Source organism: Chroicocephalus ridibundus, chromosome 3, assembly GCF_963924245.1.
Source record: "Chroicocephalus ridibundus chromosome 3, bChrRid1.1, whole genome shotgun sequence".
In the NCBI taxonomy this organism is placed as follows: Eukaryota; Metazoa; Chordata; class Aves; order Charadriiformes; family Laridae; genus Chroicocephalus; species Chroicocephalus ridibundus.
In genome coordinates this window covers 62,952,552-62,967,674 of record NC_086286.1, presented here as the reverse complement: position 1 = coordinate 62,967,674, position 15,123 = coordinate 62,952,552, and the positions used below count along the sequence as shown (strand labels likewise).

The window sequence follows — 15,123 nt, the reverse complement described above, 5'->3', positions numbered from 1 at the left end:
TTTGGTTAAAATGCTCGTTCAAAAAATCTCACTATGCTTTTTGGACTTGTATATTTTTAGAAAAAAAATTAAGTAATTACTCATTTCTCAAGTATACCAAACTTGTGTAGCTGAACCTGCATCTGAGTATTTTTAATAACGTGTGAATTTTATGCATGAACGCAAAGTTTCAAAATTGCTGCATCAGTAATCATAAAAGTAGTTTCTTGAGAAGAAATCTGACCTTTTCATCTCTCTCTGGTATGTCAAGTTGGACGTTTTTTCTCTCAACTATATGTTTAAATGCTAAGGGAAAGATAAGGCCACACTTTGCCAACAGGTACTTACTACTGTTTATGCAGCATTTGGAGCTGAAAAGTGTCGTCACGTTTGCTTCTCTAGTTGGCATCTGTGCGAAGTATTTCATTATTACTTTGTTTTCCATATCAAGGCATGGCAAACCATTTGGCACTGCTGTTCATCAGTAGATGACAGCAGAGCTTATCCTTCAGGGTGTGAGTACTGTATCGCCACAGTAGATCAAGATTTGTCCACTACTGCTGGGCTTGATAGATTGGTCCTTTGTGGGGTGGGGCAGATGGCACTGCTATTTATTTATTCCCTAAATTGTGTGTTGCAGGAGCAGTATGAGAGTTACTACTGACAAGAGGAGCATTAGCTTCCGCTAGATACTGTACTGTTTTATGATATTTTGAAAGGAACAGCTGTGTGTAGAGATGAGGAAAGAATCTGATGATTCCTGCTGTGTTTGTTCAGACTGTCTTCCCTTGAGTTTTGAGGTTACGAACTGAACGCTTGCAAATGCTGCCAAGCCATACATACATTGATTTTTTTTTCCCCACACCACATCAGTGCCAACTCTGATGACATTTCTTCCAGGTGACATTCCACATACTGAAAGTGACTAACCTATAACATTTTTCATGAATGTACGTTGTGAAGCAGTTGACAACAAGCGTCCCTGTGTATTCAAGAAGTGTCCTCTTGTGCCATGACTAAAAGGCAGTTCAAACTCATGTTGCTCTGTAGAAATGTATACTTACTGAAGTATTTGAAAAGGGCTTTTGTTTGAGATTTTTGGACATAATAGAGTTTGCTGAAATGAATTGCATGCAAGCATCTTAGACTTTTTATTTTCAACTTGAAATATTGTAGAAGGCATTTTTGAAAGTCTTTTGTAAAGGAATTGTTTGCTGTGTCAGTCTCCATTTATCCAAGTGTTCCTTTAGCTCAGTCACAGAGAAAGCTTATGGCTGTTGGGCTTTTCACCCCCTTGCAGTCTAATTCTTTCTGATGTTGTAACCATCATTTTGTCTTCACCAGTTTTCATACTAATTAATTCTGATGCATTGCCCATCATAATACGAACGGGCTCTTAAACTACCTTGAGAATGCTAGCACCTCACTTACTAGTAGTTACAATTTTGACATGGCAGATTTTAGAGAATATTATAGAGGTCCCCTTGGTGAAAGGGTAGGACCTCTGGGAACACAGTTTTAGAAAAACCAGGATCCCTAGCTGTTGTTTTTTACGGAAATAAACAATTATTCCCATCTTTTCCTGCATGTTTTGACAGCAGCTGTGCACATTCAGTGATCATTTTTCCGAACGCAAGGGTGGCTGTGCTGGAGCCTAACCTTGTATAACAAAACTCACACAAGAGATTCATCACTCCTGGCAGAGTGAAATCTGTCAGGTGGGTCCTTTTTCTACTGCAGCATTGCTTACGAACCTCTCTTCTCTGGCAGCTTCCCTCGCAGTGCCTGGTGCAGCTCCTAAGGAGCTCAAATTGTACTTCACCTGTGAATACTCCGTCCGGGTTTTTTCACAGCAGTTTCCCTGAACATGTATTTATCACAAGAAAAGCCACGACAACTGGAAAATGTAAAACTGTACATTTTCCTCAGTAAAGATTCCCTACTTTAACTGAAAAGTCATATTTTCAAAAGTTTCTGACAGATGTATTATGACCAGCTGTAACAACTTACTCAACTGTGAACATCAGCCTGCAAAATCCACACATAGAAAAGGAATGAAAAGTCATGAAATTTGGCTGTAATAATAGCAATCATATTTCCATTAGTAATATGGGCATGTATCAAAATATTTTGAGAGTATGTATACTTTAGGTGACGATCTTGAAGGCTGTATGAAGAAATTGTTTGAAGGGCTGGTCCAACTCAGTGCAGTAGCCCAAGCAGAAGTGGTTTGGGCAGCAGTGTCTGCTGCTTTGTTAGGTTATAATAATTACTTCTCATTCCCCTTTTTCTCCTTCCTCTTTCCAATCCCTTCTCTGCAGTTACAATGTTGTCTATAGTTAAAAAAAAGTCCTGTTTTCTTCAATACATAGTAATCTCGTACTAATACTCAGAGATATCACTCTTTCGTAGCAACACTTTTTCAACATCTAAAAAATTCCTAATGATGAAAAAAATTCCTCTTTAGAAATGGAAAACAAGGCAAATGAACCTCAGAGCTATGCAGATCCATTACCAATTCAGTCTTAATATTGTTTATAAATTTTCATAGAAACAGAGAGAGACTCATCATTTTGCACAAAGATAAAAGCCACAAACTATTTACTGTGAAATTGCGGATAGTGTCAAGAACTGTATTTCTATTATATATAGATACACACCGGAATAGTTAAAAATATAATTGCTGTCTGCAGAAAAATGTGAGTCGTACGTGGTGCCTCACATGGTTCCTCATACATTCAGATTCACACACCTGTGAAAGGCATCACTAATGGAGTTGTGCTGTGCCATAAACCGGATACATTTCGTCATCTCAGTCAGTCGATTCATCCATAACCAATGGTATCACTATGACTTGAGAAGTGACGTGGGGAAATCAATGTCAGGGTTGCTGTGGATTTCAGCAGGACAAGGTTTTCATCTCTTTGTTATGTGAGGGAGCGCACCTGAGTAGCCGAGGTTAAGCTTCTGTCAGTAGAAATAACTACCTGTGTAAAGAGAGCTGTTGGAGAATAGGGCTACGTCTCAGCCTTGCTCTATTTCTGAAGTGTCAAGTTCACTTCCTGTATTTATTAGTTATGCAGATGAATTCATCTTTGCTGGCTACAATTTTAGTTGCCAAATTACTGAACTCTTCCATCAAAGACGTTGTTTGTGTTCTTGAGGCTGTCCTGCACTTTGGATCCATATCAACCCTTAATTCCACAGGCATATTTTCCATGGGAAATATTCTTTCCCGTTTTCTGATGGCTGTCTCTCTGATCTCTATCAGTACTAGGAATTTTTAATTAAAGGCTAACCTTTAGTGTTTAAAACTAGTCTGTCATAGTAATAGGATTTTTATCAGCTCATTCATTGTACCTTTTTGTGTTGGGACTGGACAGGACGATGGACGGATAACATTTGTTTCCAGAAGTTATAATCTCTTCAATATTAGCACAGACTATAAAACCAGAGGTTGCCCCTATTCTAACTAATGCCCATATAAACAGATCTGTAGACTGAATTAATTTAAGCTTGAGCATTGCTGATTTTAAGCCAGTTTACATGGCAGGACTGCGTGCAGTATCTGTCCAAGTTAGCATACCATTTCAGAGAGAGTCCTTCTTTGTTTTTCACAGACACTTCCCTAATTCTTTTTAAAAATACGAATCATCTTTTGTTTGTGGCAAGGAAAGTAAAATACAGAGATAGAAATTACTTGCTGAGGAGTTTAATGGCTTTGGAGGTCAGAAACAAAGAATTGTCTTCATATGAAAACTCCAGAGGAGAGGTCAGGGAAGGAGGAAGGGGAATATGCTCTGCCTCTGTGGAGTTGAAAAATTGATCATTGTATGGGTTCTGTGCCACTACAATCTATATGAGCTCTTCCAGTTTTGTACTCTATTCTTTTTATGCTGCTTTTGGGAAACAAAGGTGTTCCTAGAAAGACATACCCTCTCTCCTTGCCTTCAAGAGAACGCACATAAACTGTGAGAAATAGCAGACGAAGATAAGTTATGGAGAGGAAGAAGCCTGTCCAAGTGATAGATCTCTACTTATTTCACAAGTTGGTTCTCTATTCTTATTGCTGGCCGCTCAGCTGAAAAGTTCAGCCCACCAGAGAGTGGTATGGAGTCCCTCCGGCCATCTCTCCTGTTGCTGTTTTTCCTGGCAGCCTTGCCTTAGGTCCAGTGGCTTTGCTTGTTTGTTCCTTTGTTTTTCTGGTGGAAGGCTTTTTTCCTTGATGATTCAACAAGTAGAAAAATACAAAAGCCATGCAAAGATCAAAATTCGTAGTAACCTGACATATAAAGATGGGAAGGTCCAAAGCTGGTGAGTTTTTTGACAAACCCATCTCTCCATCATTAATTGGGTCAGTTGCTGCACAGTGCTCGCTCTGATGTACAAACAAGGAAATGTCCGTCCTTTCAGCAAAGTGTTTCCATCCAGCGTGTTGCCCTAAAAATCCTTTTCAGAAATGACTCATTTGAAACAGTGCATTATACTTCTTGAGGATGCTTTCCTAATACAGCAACATCCCGTGTATGGGCTATTTTTGTACAATATACTGCACCTTAGTAGTGCCACGTGCTTATGTCTAGAAGATACCTACCCTTTTCTGCGATTTGTTTCTAAATCAAATTTAAGGCTTTCAAAGATATTCCAACTGAAGTGCTCTTCTCAATTTATCTATAATATTTTCGTATGTTAGGGGGGAATAAAATCTTCAGTGCTCCAAGAAGGAGTTCCACTTGTTACATAACTTGAAAAGTTTTCTGATAAAAATCAGGGAAAATTTGTAATTTAATTTCCAACAGAATAATTACTACTAGGTGGCTATTATTTACACATCTATGTGATGGAAAGAATATCAACTGAAGCTGGTTGCCTGGGGACGCAGAATATTTGCAAAACCCATGAAAATAACGTTATTGGTTTTTGTACACTTCTTGCATGTGCATGCTACAGTTACGTGGCTCCGTCTGGTATCCCTGCTCATTATCTGACAGTTTAACCACTGGAGCATGAATACAGTAGTATCAATTATTCCCTGCTCTAGGGAGAAAAAGAGCAGCAGCTTAAAAAATTGTTTTGATTTTCTGTTACTTATGTGAAGGGCTTGGAAATTGGTAGCGTGTCAAAACTTGTGATAGCATAGCACCTGAAAACTGAGAGGGGCTGCTAGGTAAAGAAGTCCAAATTACCTGAGTGTCTTCCTCTGGGAGCATTAGGAAAACCCCTTTACCTAATACAGTAACAGCACAGCAGTTTTTGTGAAGTAGGAAGCTGGGCTTAACGACATTACATATCTGCCGGAGGAGACTCATCAGGGTAAGGTGAAGACAGCTTTCTAACGGAACACAGGTGCCGAATGTTTCTGATTATTTGCTATTTCCAGTAATCCAGAGAAAACACACACGCAGGCTCCTCCTGTACACACGAGCCCAACATGTAGTAATGAGGGACCTTCTCTAAAATGTCTTTGAGTACTTAGTAACAGCTAAACACACGAGCCCTATTCCAGATGTGAGCATTGCAAATGAAAAGCCTGAGAGCTGAAATCCCCAGATGAGATCTTTTTCTGAAGTTTTGCCCTTCTTCTGTTGACAAGGTCACGTAACTCGGTCTGTTAGCACAGAGGATGAGAGCATGTAGTGTCAACACCAAGTCACGGGAGTGACTACCAAAGGAGGAGAGAAGGGGAAAGAGTCAGGGAGAGCACCAAAAAAAGAGGTTAGGGGAGGATAGTTGGATGAGAGAAAAAGACAGGCTGGAGGAAAGAGGCGAATCAAAAAGTCAACTGATGCTGTTCCAACTCCTACCTAAAAAAAAGAAAAGAAAAAAACCAAAACAGATGAGGCAAGTGAATAAAAAAGCAGCCACCGAATAATGTAGACACGCTGGAAGAGACTCAAAATGCTAAAGAGGACCTGGGGAAGGAGAAGGATGAGGAGAGGGAAAGCAAGGAAATAAGGAAAAGTAAGAAAGAGGAAATGAAGAGTATGTTTTCTTACCATATCTTTCCATCGCTTCCCTGGGAAATCTTCCTGAGATCTATTAATCAGAAGAGTCAAGGGCAAGGAGAGGGCTTATTGATGCTGCTGTGAGAGGAGGAGAATTGCTTCTGTTGTTGTTGGATGTAGGTTTACAGGATAGATGAAGTAATCTTTGCACAGTGACGTGCCAGAATCTTCAAATCCTTGTGAAATGTTTGGGATTAAAACCACCTGCAACCATGCAACAGTATGAGGCCTGTGTTCATATAAATAGTATCCGTGTGCTATCTGTAGAATGGCATCAGTGTCTTTGCATCTCTGTCTATATTTTTCTCTGACAATGCCGTACATTATCTTGACTTTCTGACCCTCAAAACTACAGCCCTGCTGTTGAAAACAAGCCACTTCAGAGTGTACCTTATTTTTTCATACCAGCTGTGAAGTTGTGTTGCATGTTAAAACAGATTTGCTGTTTGCTAAGGGTTGCAGGCATGCTGGAAGATCACATTTTTGAAGCACCAGAGGTGAGGAGGTGTACTGTCTGTATTTCAAACTGCCCTGCTTTAACAGACAAAGCTAGGGGTAACCCTGGCAATAATAATTATGATAATAGCAGTAATACTGATAATGAAATCTCAAAGCCAGATTTTCAGCTGAAGTAGCTCATACAAATGTTTGGTAAAGAATTACTGTGGGCACAAAACAAACGACCAAAGGAAATCCCCCAAAACAACATACAAAGGGAGCCTTAGACTTTCTGCCTTTTCTCTGGGTGTGGAGTACGTACTGAGCTGTGTTTTCCTAGAAGCAGGGTTTGGCCCTGGACTGCTAGGTCTGTTTGTTAAACCAGCAGCGGTGTGGGATGGAAGCGCATTTGGTTCATTCCCATAATTCTGACAATATTAGGAATGCCGGTTTTGTTTTAACATTCACTTTGTGTGCAGCTTCTGTTGCTCACCGTAGTCACTGCTGGAGCCACGCACAACTCTTCTGTAGTGCTTGAGCTGGTACATTTCTCTGGTGCTGCTACATGATTGACCAGATAGGTGGTTTGCAGGTTATAAATGTAAATAAATGTTCAACTTTAAAATCAGTGCAAAATGCGTTAATAACTCTAAGGCATTTTATAGGAAAATCTTATGTGCTGTCCTCTCTTCTCTCCCAGTTAAAATCAGACACTTCTTTTATCTTTTGAGGGAACAGATGTCTGTTTTTTCCGTACTTTTTTTTCCAGAGAATATAGGCAGATAGTAAAATCAAACAGTAAGTGATATATTATTATGATTAATGATAAGTATATTCAAAGAGTGTCTTTTATCAAGGAAAGAGAACATTTCACTGGAAAAAATGAATTCATTGGGGGGAGGATTGCTTATGGTGAAGAAGGTTTAATATGTCAGCTGCCAGGTACAGGTTGTGTACTCTAAAGCACCCCATATGCAAGCCATCCTAGAGGCAATCACTACAAAACCCTTTGTCTCTTTAGCAGACCATGCAAATGCAGGGAAGGATGAAAATATCTCTTTGAAGGTATAGTAGATTAATATGCATTTTTTGTCTGTCTTTATGTATTTAAGGGGCTATGCTTTGCCTTATGATTACGGTAAAATGCAGTATTAGGTATCCTTGGACACGCAGGTTACCATTCGTTAGCGCTTACTCAGATGCAAATTAGAATGTACGTACAATAAAAGTGGGATTGTAATATATTGTACCCACTTTACTAAACTGTGCTGTTAGCATTCACACATGTGGCAAATATGACTTAATCAGACCACAAATATTTTGCAGCATTCCATGGTATCTCATTTATTTGTTTAATTTGCCGCTATAGCAACTGGATTCCATCCTTTTAGATTCTTTTTTTCACAGACCTATGATCTACTTGGTTGAAGCTTGGCAGACAGCTTTTCCTTCAATTGAAGGCATATGCACTAACTCCGTGACCAGATTTTTACCTATTTATCATTGTTGGAAAGTGGGTTATTTCACATGGACACAATACCAGAAGAATCAGCAGACCCGGTGAAAGGAGTCTGAGCCCAAAAGCTTACATGCTTTTTCCAGTTCTTGAAGTTGGTGGAATAAAAAATATTACTTCTCCCTGTATCCCGAGATCATTATTGCTACAGGAACACTAATACAAGAAAATATTTTGACATTGGTTTTGTAACAAGTTACCACTTTTTAGAAGTAACTTTTTTCTTCGTTGATTGCTGTCTTTTTACACGTCTTTGTATTTGGAAACAGTCGTCATTTCTACAGAAATCGTTTCATATTCAGATGATTAATATCTTGAAGTAACTGCCACAGCAGTAATGTTTTATACACGCTGATCGGCAGAAATCAAGGATTTGGGGACAACCTTGAGAATTACTTTTGCTCATGGTGGGCTATGAGCTTTGACATAACCTGATGTCTCCCCTGTGGTTCAGTTCAATCCCCATAGTTTTACTTTCCCACATGGATACAAATAAGTAAAAACAGTGAACGTTTTCGGTAACTCCTCAAATACAAGCGACTCAAATTCAAGATGCGGCATGAAAGATGTTTTTGGCAGACGTGTAAGCCATGGCCATTAGTCATGCAGGTCTACAATTTTCCCTTTTTCCTTTACACATTTACCTAAAGCACCGAAGTCCCAGCCTGGTGCCCTACTCAGGAAAAACCATCACCTGTCAGAGGTGTCTGTTTCTCTCAGAGGGACCGCAAGGGTGACCTGACTAAGGTGACTCTTCCTCCCTCTGACACCACAGTTATCTGAGCATGAAAAAGCTCAGACCATGGAGAAATAGCACGGGGCATGGAGGTGTCTTAAAATAGCAAAAGGCAGACCAATGGCCAATATATGCTCTTGCGTCTTCATTGCAGTATTAACTGGCATCCTTTAACTCTTCACAGCTTGCTTTCTCTTCAAAACAAGAAACACGGCATACTTGAAGTGCTGTTTAAACTGTTTTTAAATGTTCCGTTTATTCCTGGTTCTGCCAGTGTTCTACTCAATAATCTGAGAGAAATTATGTCGTGTTTCATCGAAAGCATTTTTTATAAGTCATAATGAGCAAATGTCTGCATTTTGCGGGGCTTTGCAACGGCAGTTAGAAAAACAGTGCTGGCTGTCACTGGGTTTACAGTACCGTGCCTGGTTCTGGTTGTGCAGTGTCCCAGGCCGGGCAGCTGCTGTGCCAGACCAGGCTGCGTGCCTTCACCAAGCCAGGGGCTTACCGGCTGCTCAGAGGTATTTATTTCCATTTCATGTGTGTGCCGCGGCGTCCCCTTCATTCAGTTGCGATGAAGAGGCAAATTGCCTTTTGCAAATTACTTTGAGGATCATGGATGCAAATGCAACTCAGAGTTAGACTTGGTATTGTTGTCCATTCTGCTGCAGAATGCGACCTCCACTTCAAATAATAACGTTACTTATGGTTATATACCACATTTAGTGGTATCTCGTAAAATACTCTAGGCTGACATGGCGCATGCTATAGAAAGTTCAAATATACCTAAAGAGGAAATTCTTCTGTATCAAAAATGGCTGTAATATTCAAATCACATCCTTAAGTTTTGTTTCCGACAGGAAGCAACTTTATTTGCATCGTGGGGTTTTTAGCTTTTTAGTCTGTTACTTTGAGCTTTACCAGCTTTCTATAAACCCCATATACAGAGTTCCAACTTGCTGAGTCATTGCCATGCACATTTTGTGGCTTCTTTTGCAAATACAGTATGTAATGTAGAATTTTTTTATGAACTATTTATGGGAAAGATGAAATATGTATGTTGGTCTACTGAACTTTGTATTTTAAGGCGCTTTTTAAAACCAAGAAATGGGAAATTATATCATTTTCTATAAAGGAAACATCCATTAAGGATTTTTTTTCACTAATGCACAGATTCACTGATGTTTCCATTAACAAACAAAATTGTGTTGGCTGCAAGTTGTTTAAAAATGCATACAGCTGCAGATAATTTTAGAAGGTGAATATATGTGTTCTTAGATCAAAAACTAAGGTGGATGACGTTTTGGTCTTTCCTCCTGAAGCAGAGGAATGAAAGATGAAAAAGAAGAGGGAATTCGAAAGAGAAAGAAATGCATGTGCCAGAAGCCAAGAGAAAAAGTGACAGCCTTAGAGGTTGTTAAGGAGAAGACAGCGAGCAAAGTAGAGGAAACCAAATACTGAAATAAAGAGGTGATAATAGTAGTCAGCTGGAGAGAGCCATAGAACACGGAGGTGATAATTGTGCGTACTGTACATCACTGAGAAAAAGCTTGAAAGGGAAGTTTAAAGTACCCAGTGTGTATTGAAAATGTGACCCTTCATTTATTCTAGACCAACATGCAGAAATTCGGCTCCACTTGGTTTCTTGTGACCACTTTGCAAGATCACTGTTTGCAGAGCAGTTTTCTTTTTCCAAGGTTTCTGTGCGTGCAGAAGTCAGAAGAGTGCCCTGCTTTGTACACTCGGTGCCTCTAATATCCCCAGAGTTAGTGGGTCTTTAGATCTCACAGTTGTTCGCCCGAGCACTTCGCTACTGTGCCTCCCACACTTTTATTCTCCATGACATCAGTTTGGTAGGATTACTATATAGCGTGCATATATATACACACTATATATATAATATATAGTGTATTACTATATATAGTAATATATATATAGTGTACATGTAATATATAGTATATAGTGTGTGTATATATAGACACTATATATAGTGTAGATATAGTAATATATATTTTATATATTACCATTCATATATTCATAATGATATTGGTACCTACTACCATTGTAAACAACATCTCCTATAATTTTATTTAAGCTAAGCACTGTTGAGACAGATACGAAATGTTTAGTCCTCAAATTTCCTTCAGCCTAAATGAACAGGACAGGTAAAGACTGGCAGAAAAGAGTTGCTGTTTTCTGCATGTTACAGAGGAGAAACTAAAACGTGGAATTTGTGGTTTGCCTGAGGCTACAGGCAGTTTGTTAAAGATTGAACTGCGAAGTGATTCTGTGTTTGCTTCATTAGCCAGTGCTTTTATTAAGAAATGATCCTCTCTCTCCAAACCAGGCAAAGAAGACAAATTCACAGCAAAGGAATGAGCGCTCGCTTGGGTTTCAAACTCATGCTCTATTGGAAGGAAGAAGTGACTCAATTTTTGAATAGAGAGATGTTGCTCTAAGTCCTGCTTCACTTAGTTACAATAGGCGTTTCATTATTTTCGTTTTGTTTACATTACTGGAAGCACAGGTTCATCTCACTAACTGCTTTTGTGTTTATGTTTTCTTTTAGTATAGCAACTACTGTCAGCTTACTCCAAATAATTTGATTTTGGGCGTACCTTTTCTCCGTAAGGAGAAAAATCCCTTAGGTTTCCATTCCTTCTCTGATGATGATTGATTTGAGAAGAGGGACTCTGACATGTAAACAGAAGGATGATTTAAGAAGGACGAACTTGGAAACTGAAAAGATGTCAAAGGAGAAAAGGTCCCTCTTATCTGCCTTGTTATTTGGAATTGTTTTTTCTTTGTCGTCCAGGAATGCTGTTGGGACCAAAGCGGGGGGTGTTACCACTAGCGAAAAATCAAGGAAAGCTGAGAGTTTTGCTTGCAATTTTTTTAAAGATCTTTCAGAAGTCTCTTTTATGGAGCCAAAGCTATTTCAAAAGCTATGTCAAAAGTTGTAGTTGCAGGTATATGGCAAGAGGAAATAAAAATACCCCCTAAGACAGAAAATGGCTTGTGCAGAAGTGTGTCACTGAGAGTAAAGTATAAGTAGTGGCCGTGAAGAGTTGTACTTTGCTTATTTTGACTGAGGTAATAAGATGTGTGTTTACTAGACAAAATTTGTACTGGAATGTGCAGTGGCATGATGTAGAGGCCTGCATCCACTTTGGGAAGTACCTTTCTTCGGGCAAGAATTCAGTGTTTACCAGTCCTGTCTCAAATCTGAACTCTACGGCTTAACTGGCAATAGTACAAATATTCACAGCTGTATAAAAAATGTTATGTAGTGCACAACAGTAGCCATGGTTACCTGCATACTTTCATTGCCTTATTCATGTGTAATTCTCTTTTTTTTTTTTTTCTGGAAATACCATTACCATGTAATGTAATACTGTACAGCCTTTTGGTAAGTTTTACAGTGTAAGGAAGAACATTTTGCAGTGAGCCTGAAAGCATATTATATCAAATTGGCTTGTACATGGAAGATCCCACCTATACATTGCCAGGCAGAGAAAGGCGAGTCTGAACACTATGTGACTGCAATGTCAAAATGTAAATAGAAATATGCAAAATTCCTTGGCATTAAAAAGTCTCTGACAGTATTTTAACTGCACAGCATTTAAATAGAACTAGTCCCTGCTTGGTCCCCTCACAGGTGACACAGACCAGGCAGTTCCTGTCAGTACATGTTAGAATAGCAAATTATTCTCATTTACTCTTGCAGGAGATGTGAGCCCCAACAACCCCAACCACGTCAGAAGGGTAGAAAAGTGCTATAATTTTACTCCTCTCTCACCTTGCTTTTGTCTGTATAACTCAGTACGCTCAGTGCAGACGTGATGTACTTGAGAGTCTAGTATTTTCATTACGTTCATGGAAACCAGTCTCTTTAGCATTACCGCAGCAGAATTCCCAACCATATTCTAACCTTTGTTAAGGAAAGAAAATAGTACTTAATCTTTCCAGATATCTCGTATGACTTTACAAACAAACGAAGTAAACTTTACAAGAGTGTTAAAGATAATTTACTTATATATTCTTTTTTTTAATGTGAGAGGTGTAACATTCATTCCGAAGGAATAAAATCATGTATCTCAGTTTAAATTAACAACAGCAGCAAAAGGAATAAAGGATATTTGCTTCTTTACTCTGGCTAATTTATCTGAACTCTTTCAGTATAAGATTCCTTACTGCTGTTACCTCTGTTGTAGAGAAGAACTTACTGGACTAAATACAAAAACTATACTAAAAGGCGTGTTCCTTGGCATTTTCATGTAAACAGTGAAATCTGGGAATTTTATAGCTCTTGCATAGAGATTGAACTGAATTCCTAAAATTAAATTTAAAAATTACTGGTGTAACCTTACAAAACCTTGTTGAAAGCATGATAGAGTTTTAATATATTATCCAGACCTGTTTTCAGTGTGTCTCCCACGGCAAGAAGGAAGATGGCATTAAGATGAAAATGTCTATAGTGAAGCCGGCTGTTACCACAGTCTGGCTTCTGTTACTGCCGTAGCGCTGCCAGCTTGGAGCTATTTATAGGCATTAGCCTATATCTATCCAAGCACATGGATCTGCTCCTCTCGTCAGAAGTAGTTGTGTTTCGGAAGAAGTTGGTCGGAGGTTTCAAGCTTTACTTTTCCTTTCAGAGGCCAGTGTCTGCAACTGTCCTTATTACCAATTAGTAGGAATTTGGCAGGCAGTCTCTCCCAGCCAGAGCTCTTGCATCAGCTTTCCTGCATTGGCCTACAAGCTGGAAGGCTCAGTTTTCGAAATCTTCAAAGATAGTTTATTATAATACAGGACTCTCGCTGTCGTCTTATGATTTTCATGTCTTTTCCTCCTTTTCTTAAGTGAGAATGGTATGCAAAACTCTTAAAAATCGATATTCGGTTCCATTACGTCAAAGCTACAACTTGTCTCAGTTTAAAAAAAAAAGGTCCCCCTTTGTCAGAGATCACAGATAAATCTTTGGTTTTCTTTCTTCTGGCTGCAACAGAGTGTTTTGGTGCTGTGCATGATTTGTGGCAGAAATAAAACCTGTTCTTTTTCATTGTCCTGAGTACCTGGTGATGAATGCTGGGCAGTAAACCCTTTCCCCAGGAGCCAGTGCTTGCCTGGGGCAGGGGTATTGTTTAAGTTTGCTGCACCGTGGCACGGCCAGAGCCTCGTGTGGTCTGCAGCGTTCTCTTAACACTTCATGCCTACGTACACCCATCCATAAATCAGATACAGCCAAGCGTGGCCGTTCTGCGTCCTGCACTACACCACCTTTACCCATGACACAAATCCCAAAAGGAGATATACTCGCTGGCAGAGGCTGAGTGAGAGCACTCTCCCCTGACACAGCAGCAGCAGCCTCGGGCTGCAGCCCTGGGGTGCGTTCCATCCTCTGCCACCTCATGCAACACCATGCTGTAGCGCAGTGGGCAGCGAAAGGTTCTGGGAGCTGGTAAATTTGCAGCAATGGGCTCAAAATCAAATTAAACTGAGAAACTGAGATAAGGGAACAAGTATTTGACTGATAAAAACCATCATCTCTTTCATTCTCACATTCTCAGTTCTAAAGATTATTTCTCTGCCAAATGGTTTAGGCACATGGGTGATCTCACGGGGGAGGGTTTTTCCTGCTTGAATAGAGTGGAAAGCATTCTGCAAGTAATAAATCGGTTCTTTTTCCTGCTAGTGGTGATTTTTAAATAAATATCCTTCTAATAGCTTGGTTTCTTTAGTTACTTGTGGTAGTTTACTTTTGAAGAGCATTTAACTTATCTTTCTTGCTTTGACCTAAGAGTAGCTTGAATGTTAAATAAAGATATTTCTGCAGAAGTGTTTTTGCACCAAATAAGGCTTTGGTAAATTCATAACTGGCCTTCCTTCTTCTGGAAAGGTAGAAAAGTTTACTGTCCCAGACTTGGGTAATTTTTCTTCCATGTTAGCAACTTAAAACCATTTTCCCAGCTCCACTCAGCACTCCCCCCTGCTTTATTTACCTGTTTTCTTCTTTTATGCAGTTGTAAAAAATACATATATGTAAATGTATCTTTTTCCCTCCCACAGCGTTTTGTCAATTGAAGACTTGAAGCAATGCCTTCAGTTTCTGCTAATGTTTCTTTCCATGGCAGCAAATTATGACTTTGCAAAACCAGAGGTTGCTGTGAGCTGTTGGTGGCCAAGGGGAAGTCGCAGCCTCACAGCATCAGTTTGGAGTTTTAGCTGGGACTTCCGCCACTTATAAGTACTTAAGCTCTCCTAAACAGAGGAGATGTCATGCTTAAATTATTTTCAGCTTTTGACCTTTTCAGTTCTGAACTTCTAACCACTAAATCATGAGGTTTCCCTAGTATTTATTTCAGAGGACAGGTCGAGGTGAAATGTCAATGTGAAGAGGAAGGCAGAATAAAGTCCCCCATACAGTACTATTTTGGTATCCAGTGTCCAGT

At 39.5% G+C, this 15,123-nt stretch overlaps 1 protein-coding gene across 1 annotated transcript in view; it reads left to right on the top strand.

Moving 5' to 3' along the window:
* The window catches only part of AIG1 (androgen induced 1), a 126,467-nt gene that overhangs the window by 49,652 nt on the left and 61,692 nt on the right, over positions 1 to 15,123 (top strand). The window lies entirely within an intron of this gene.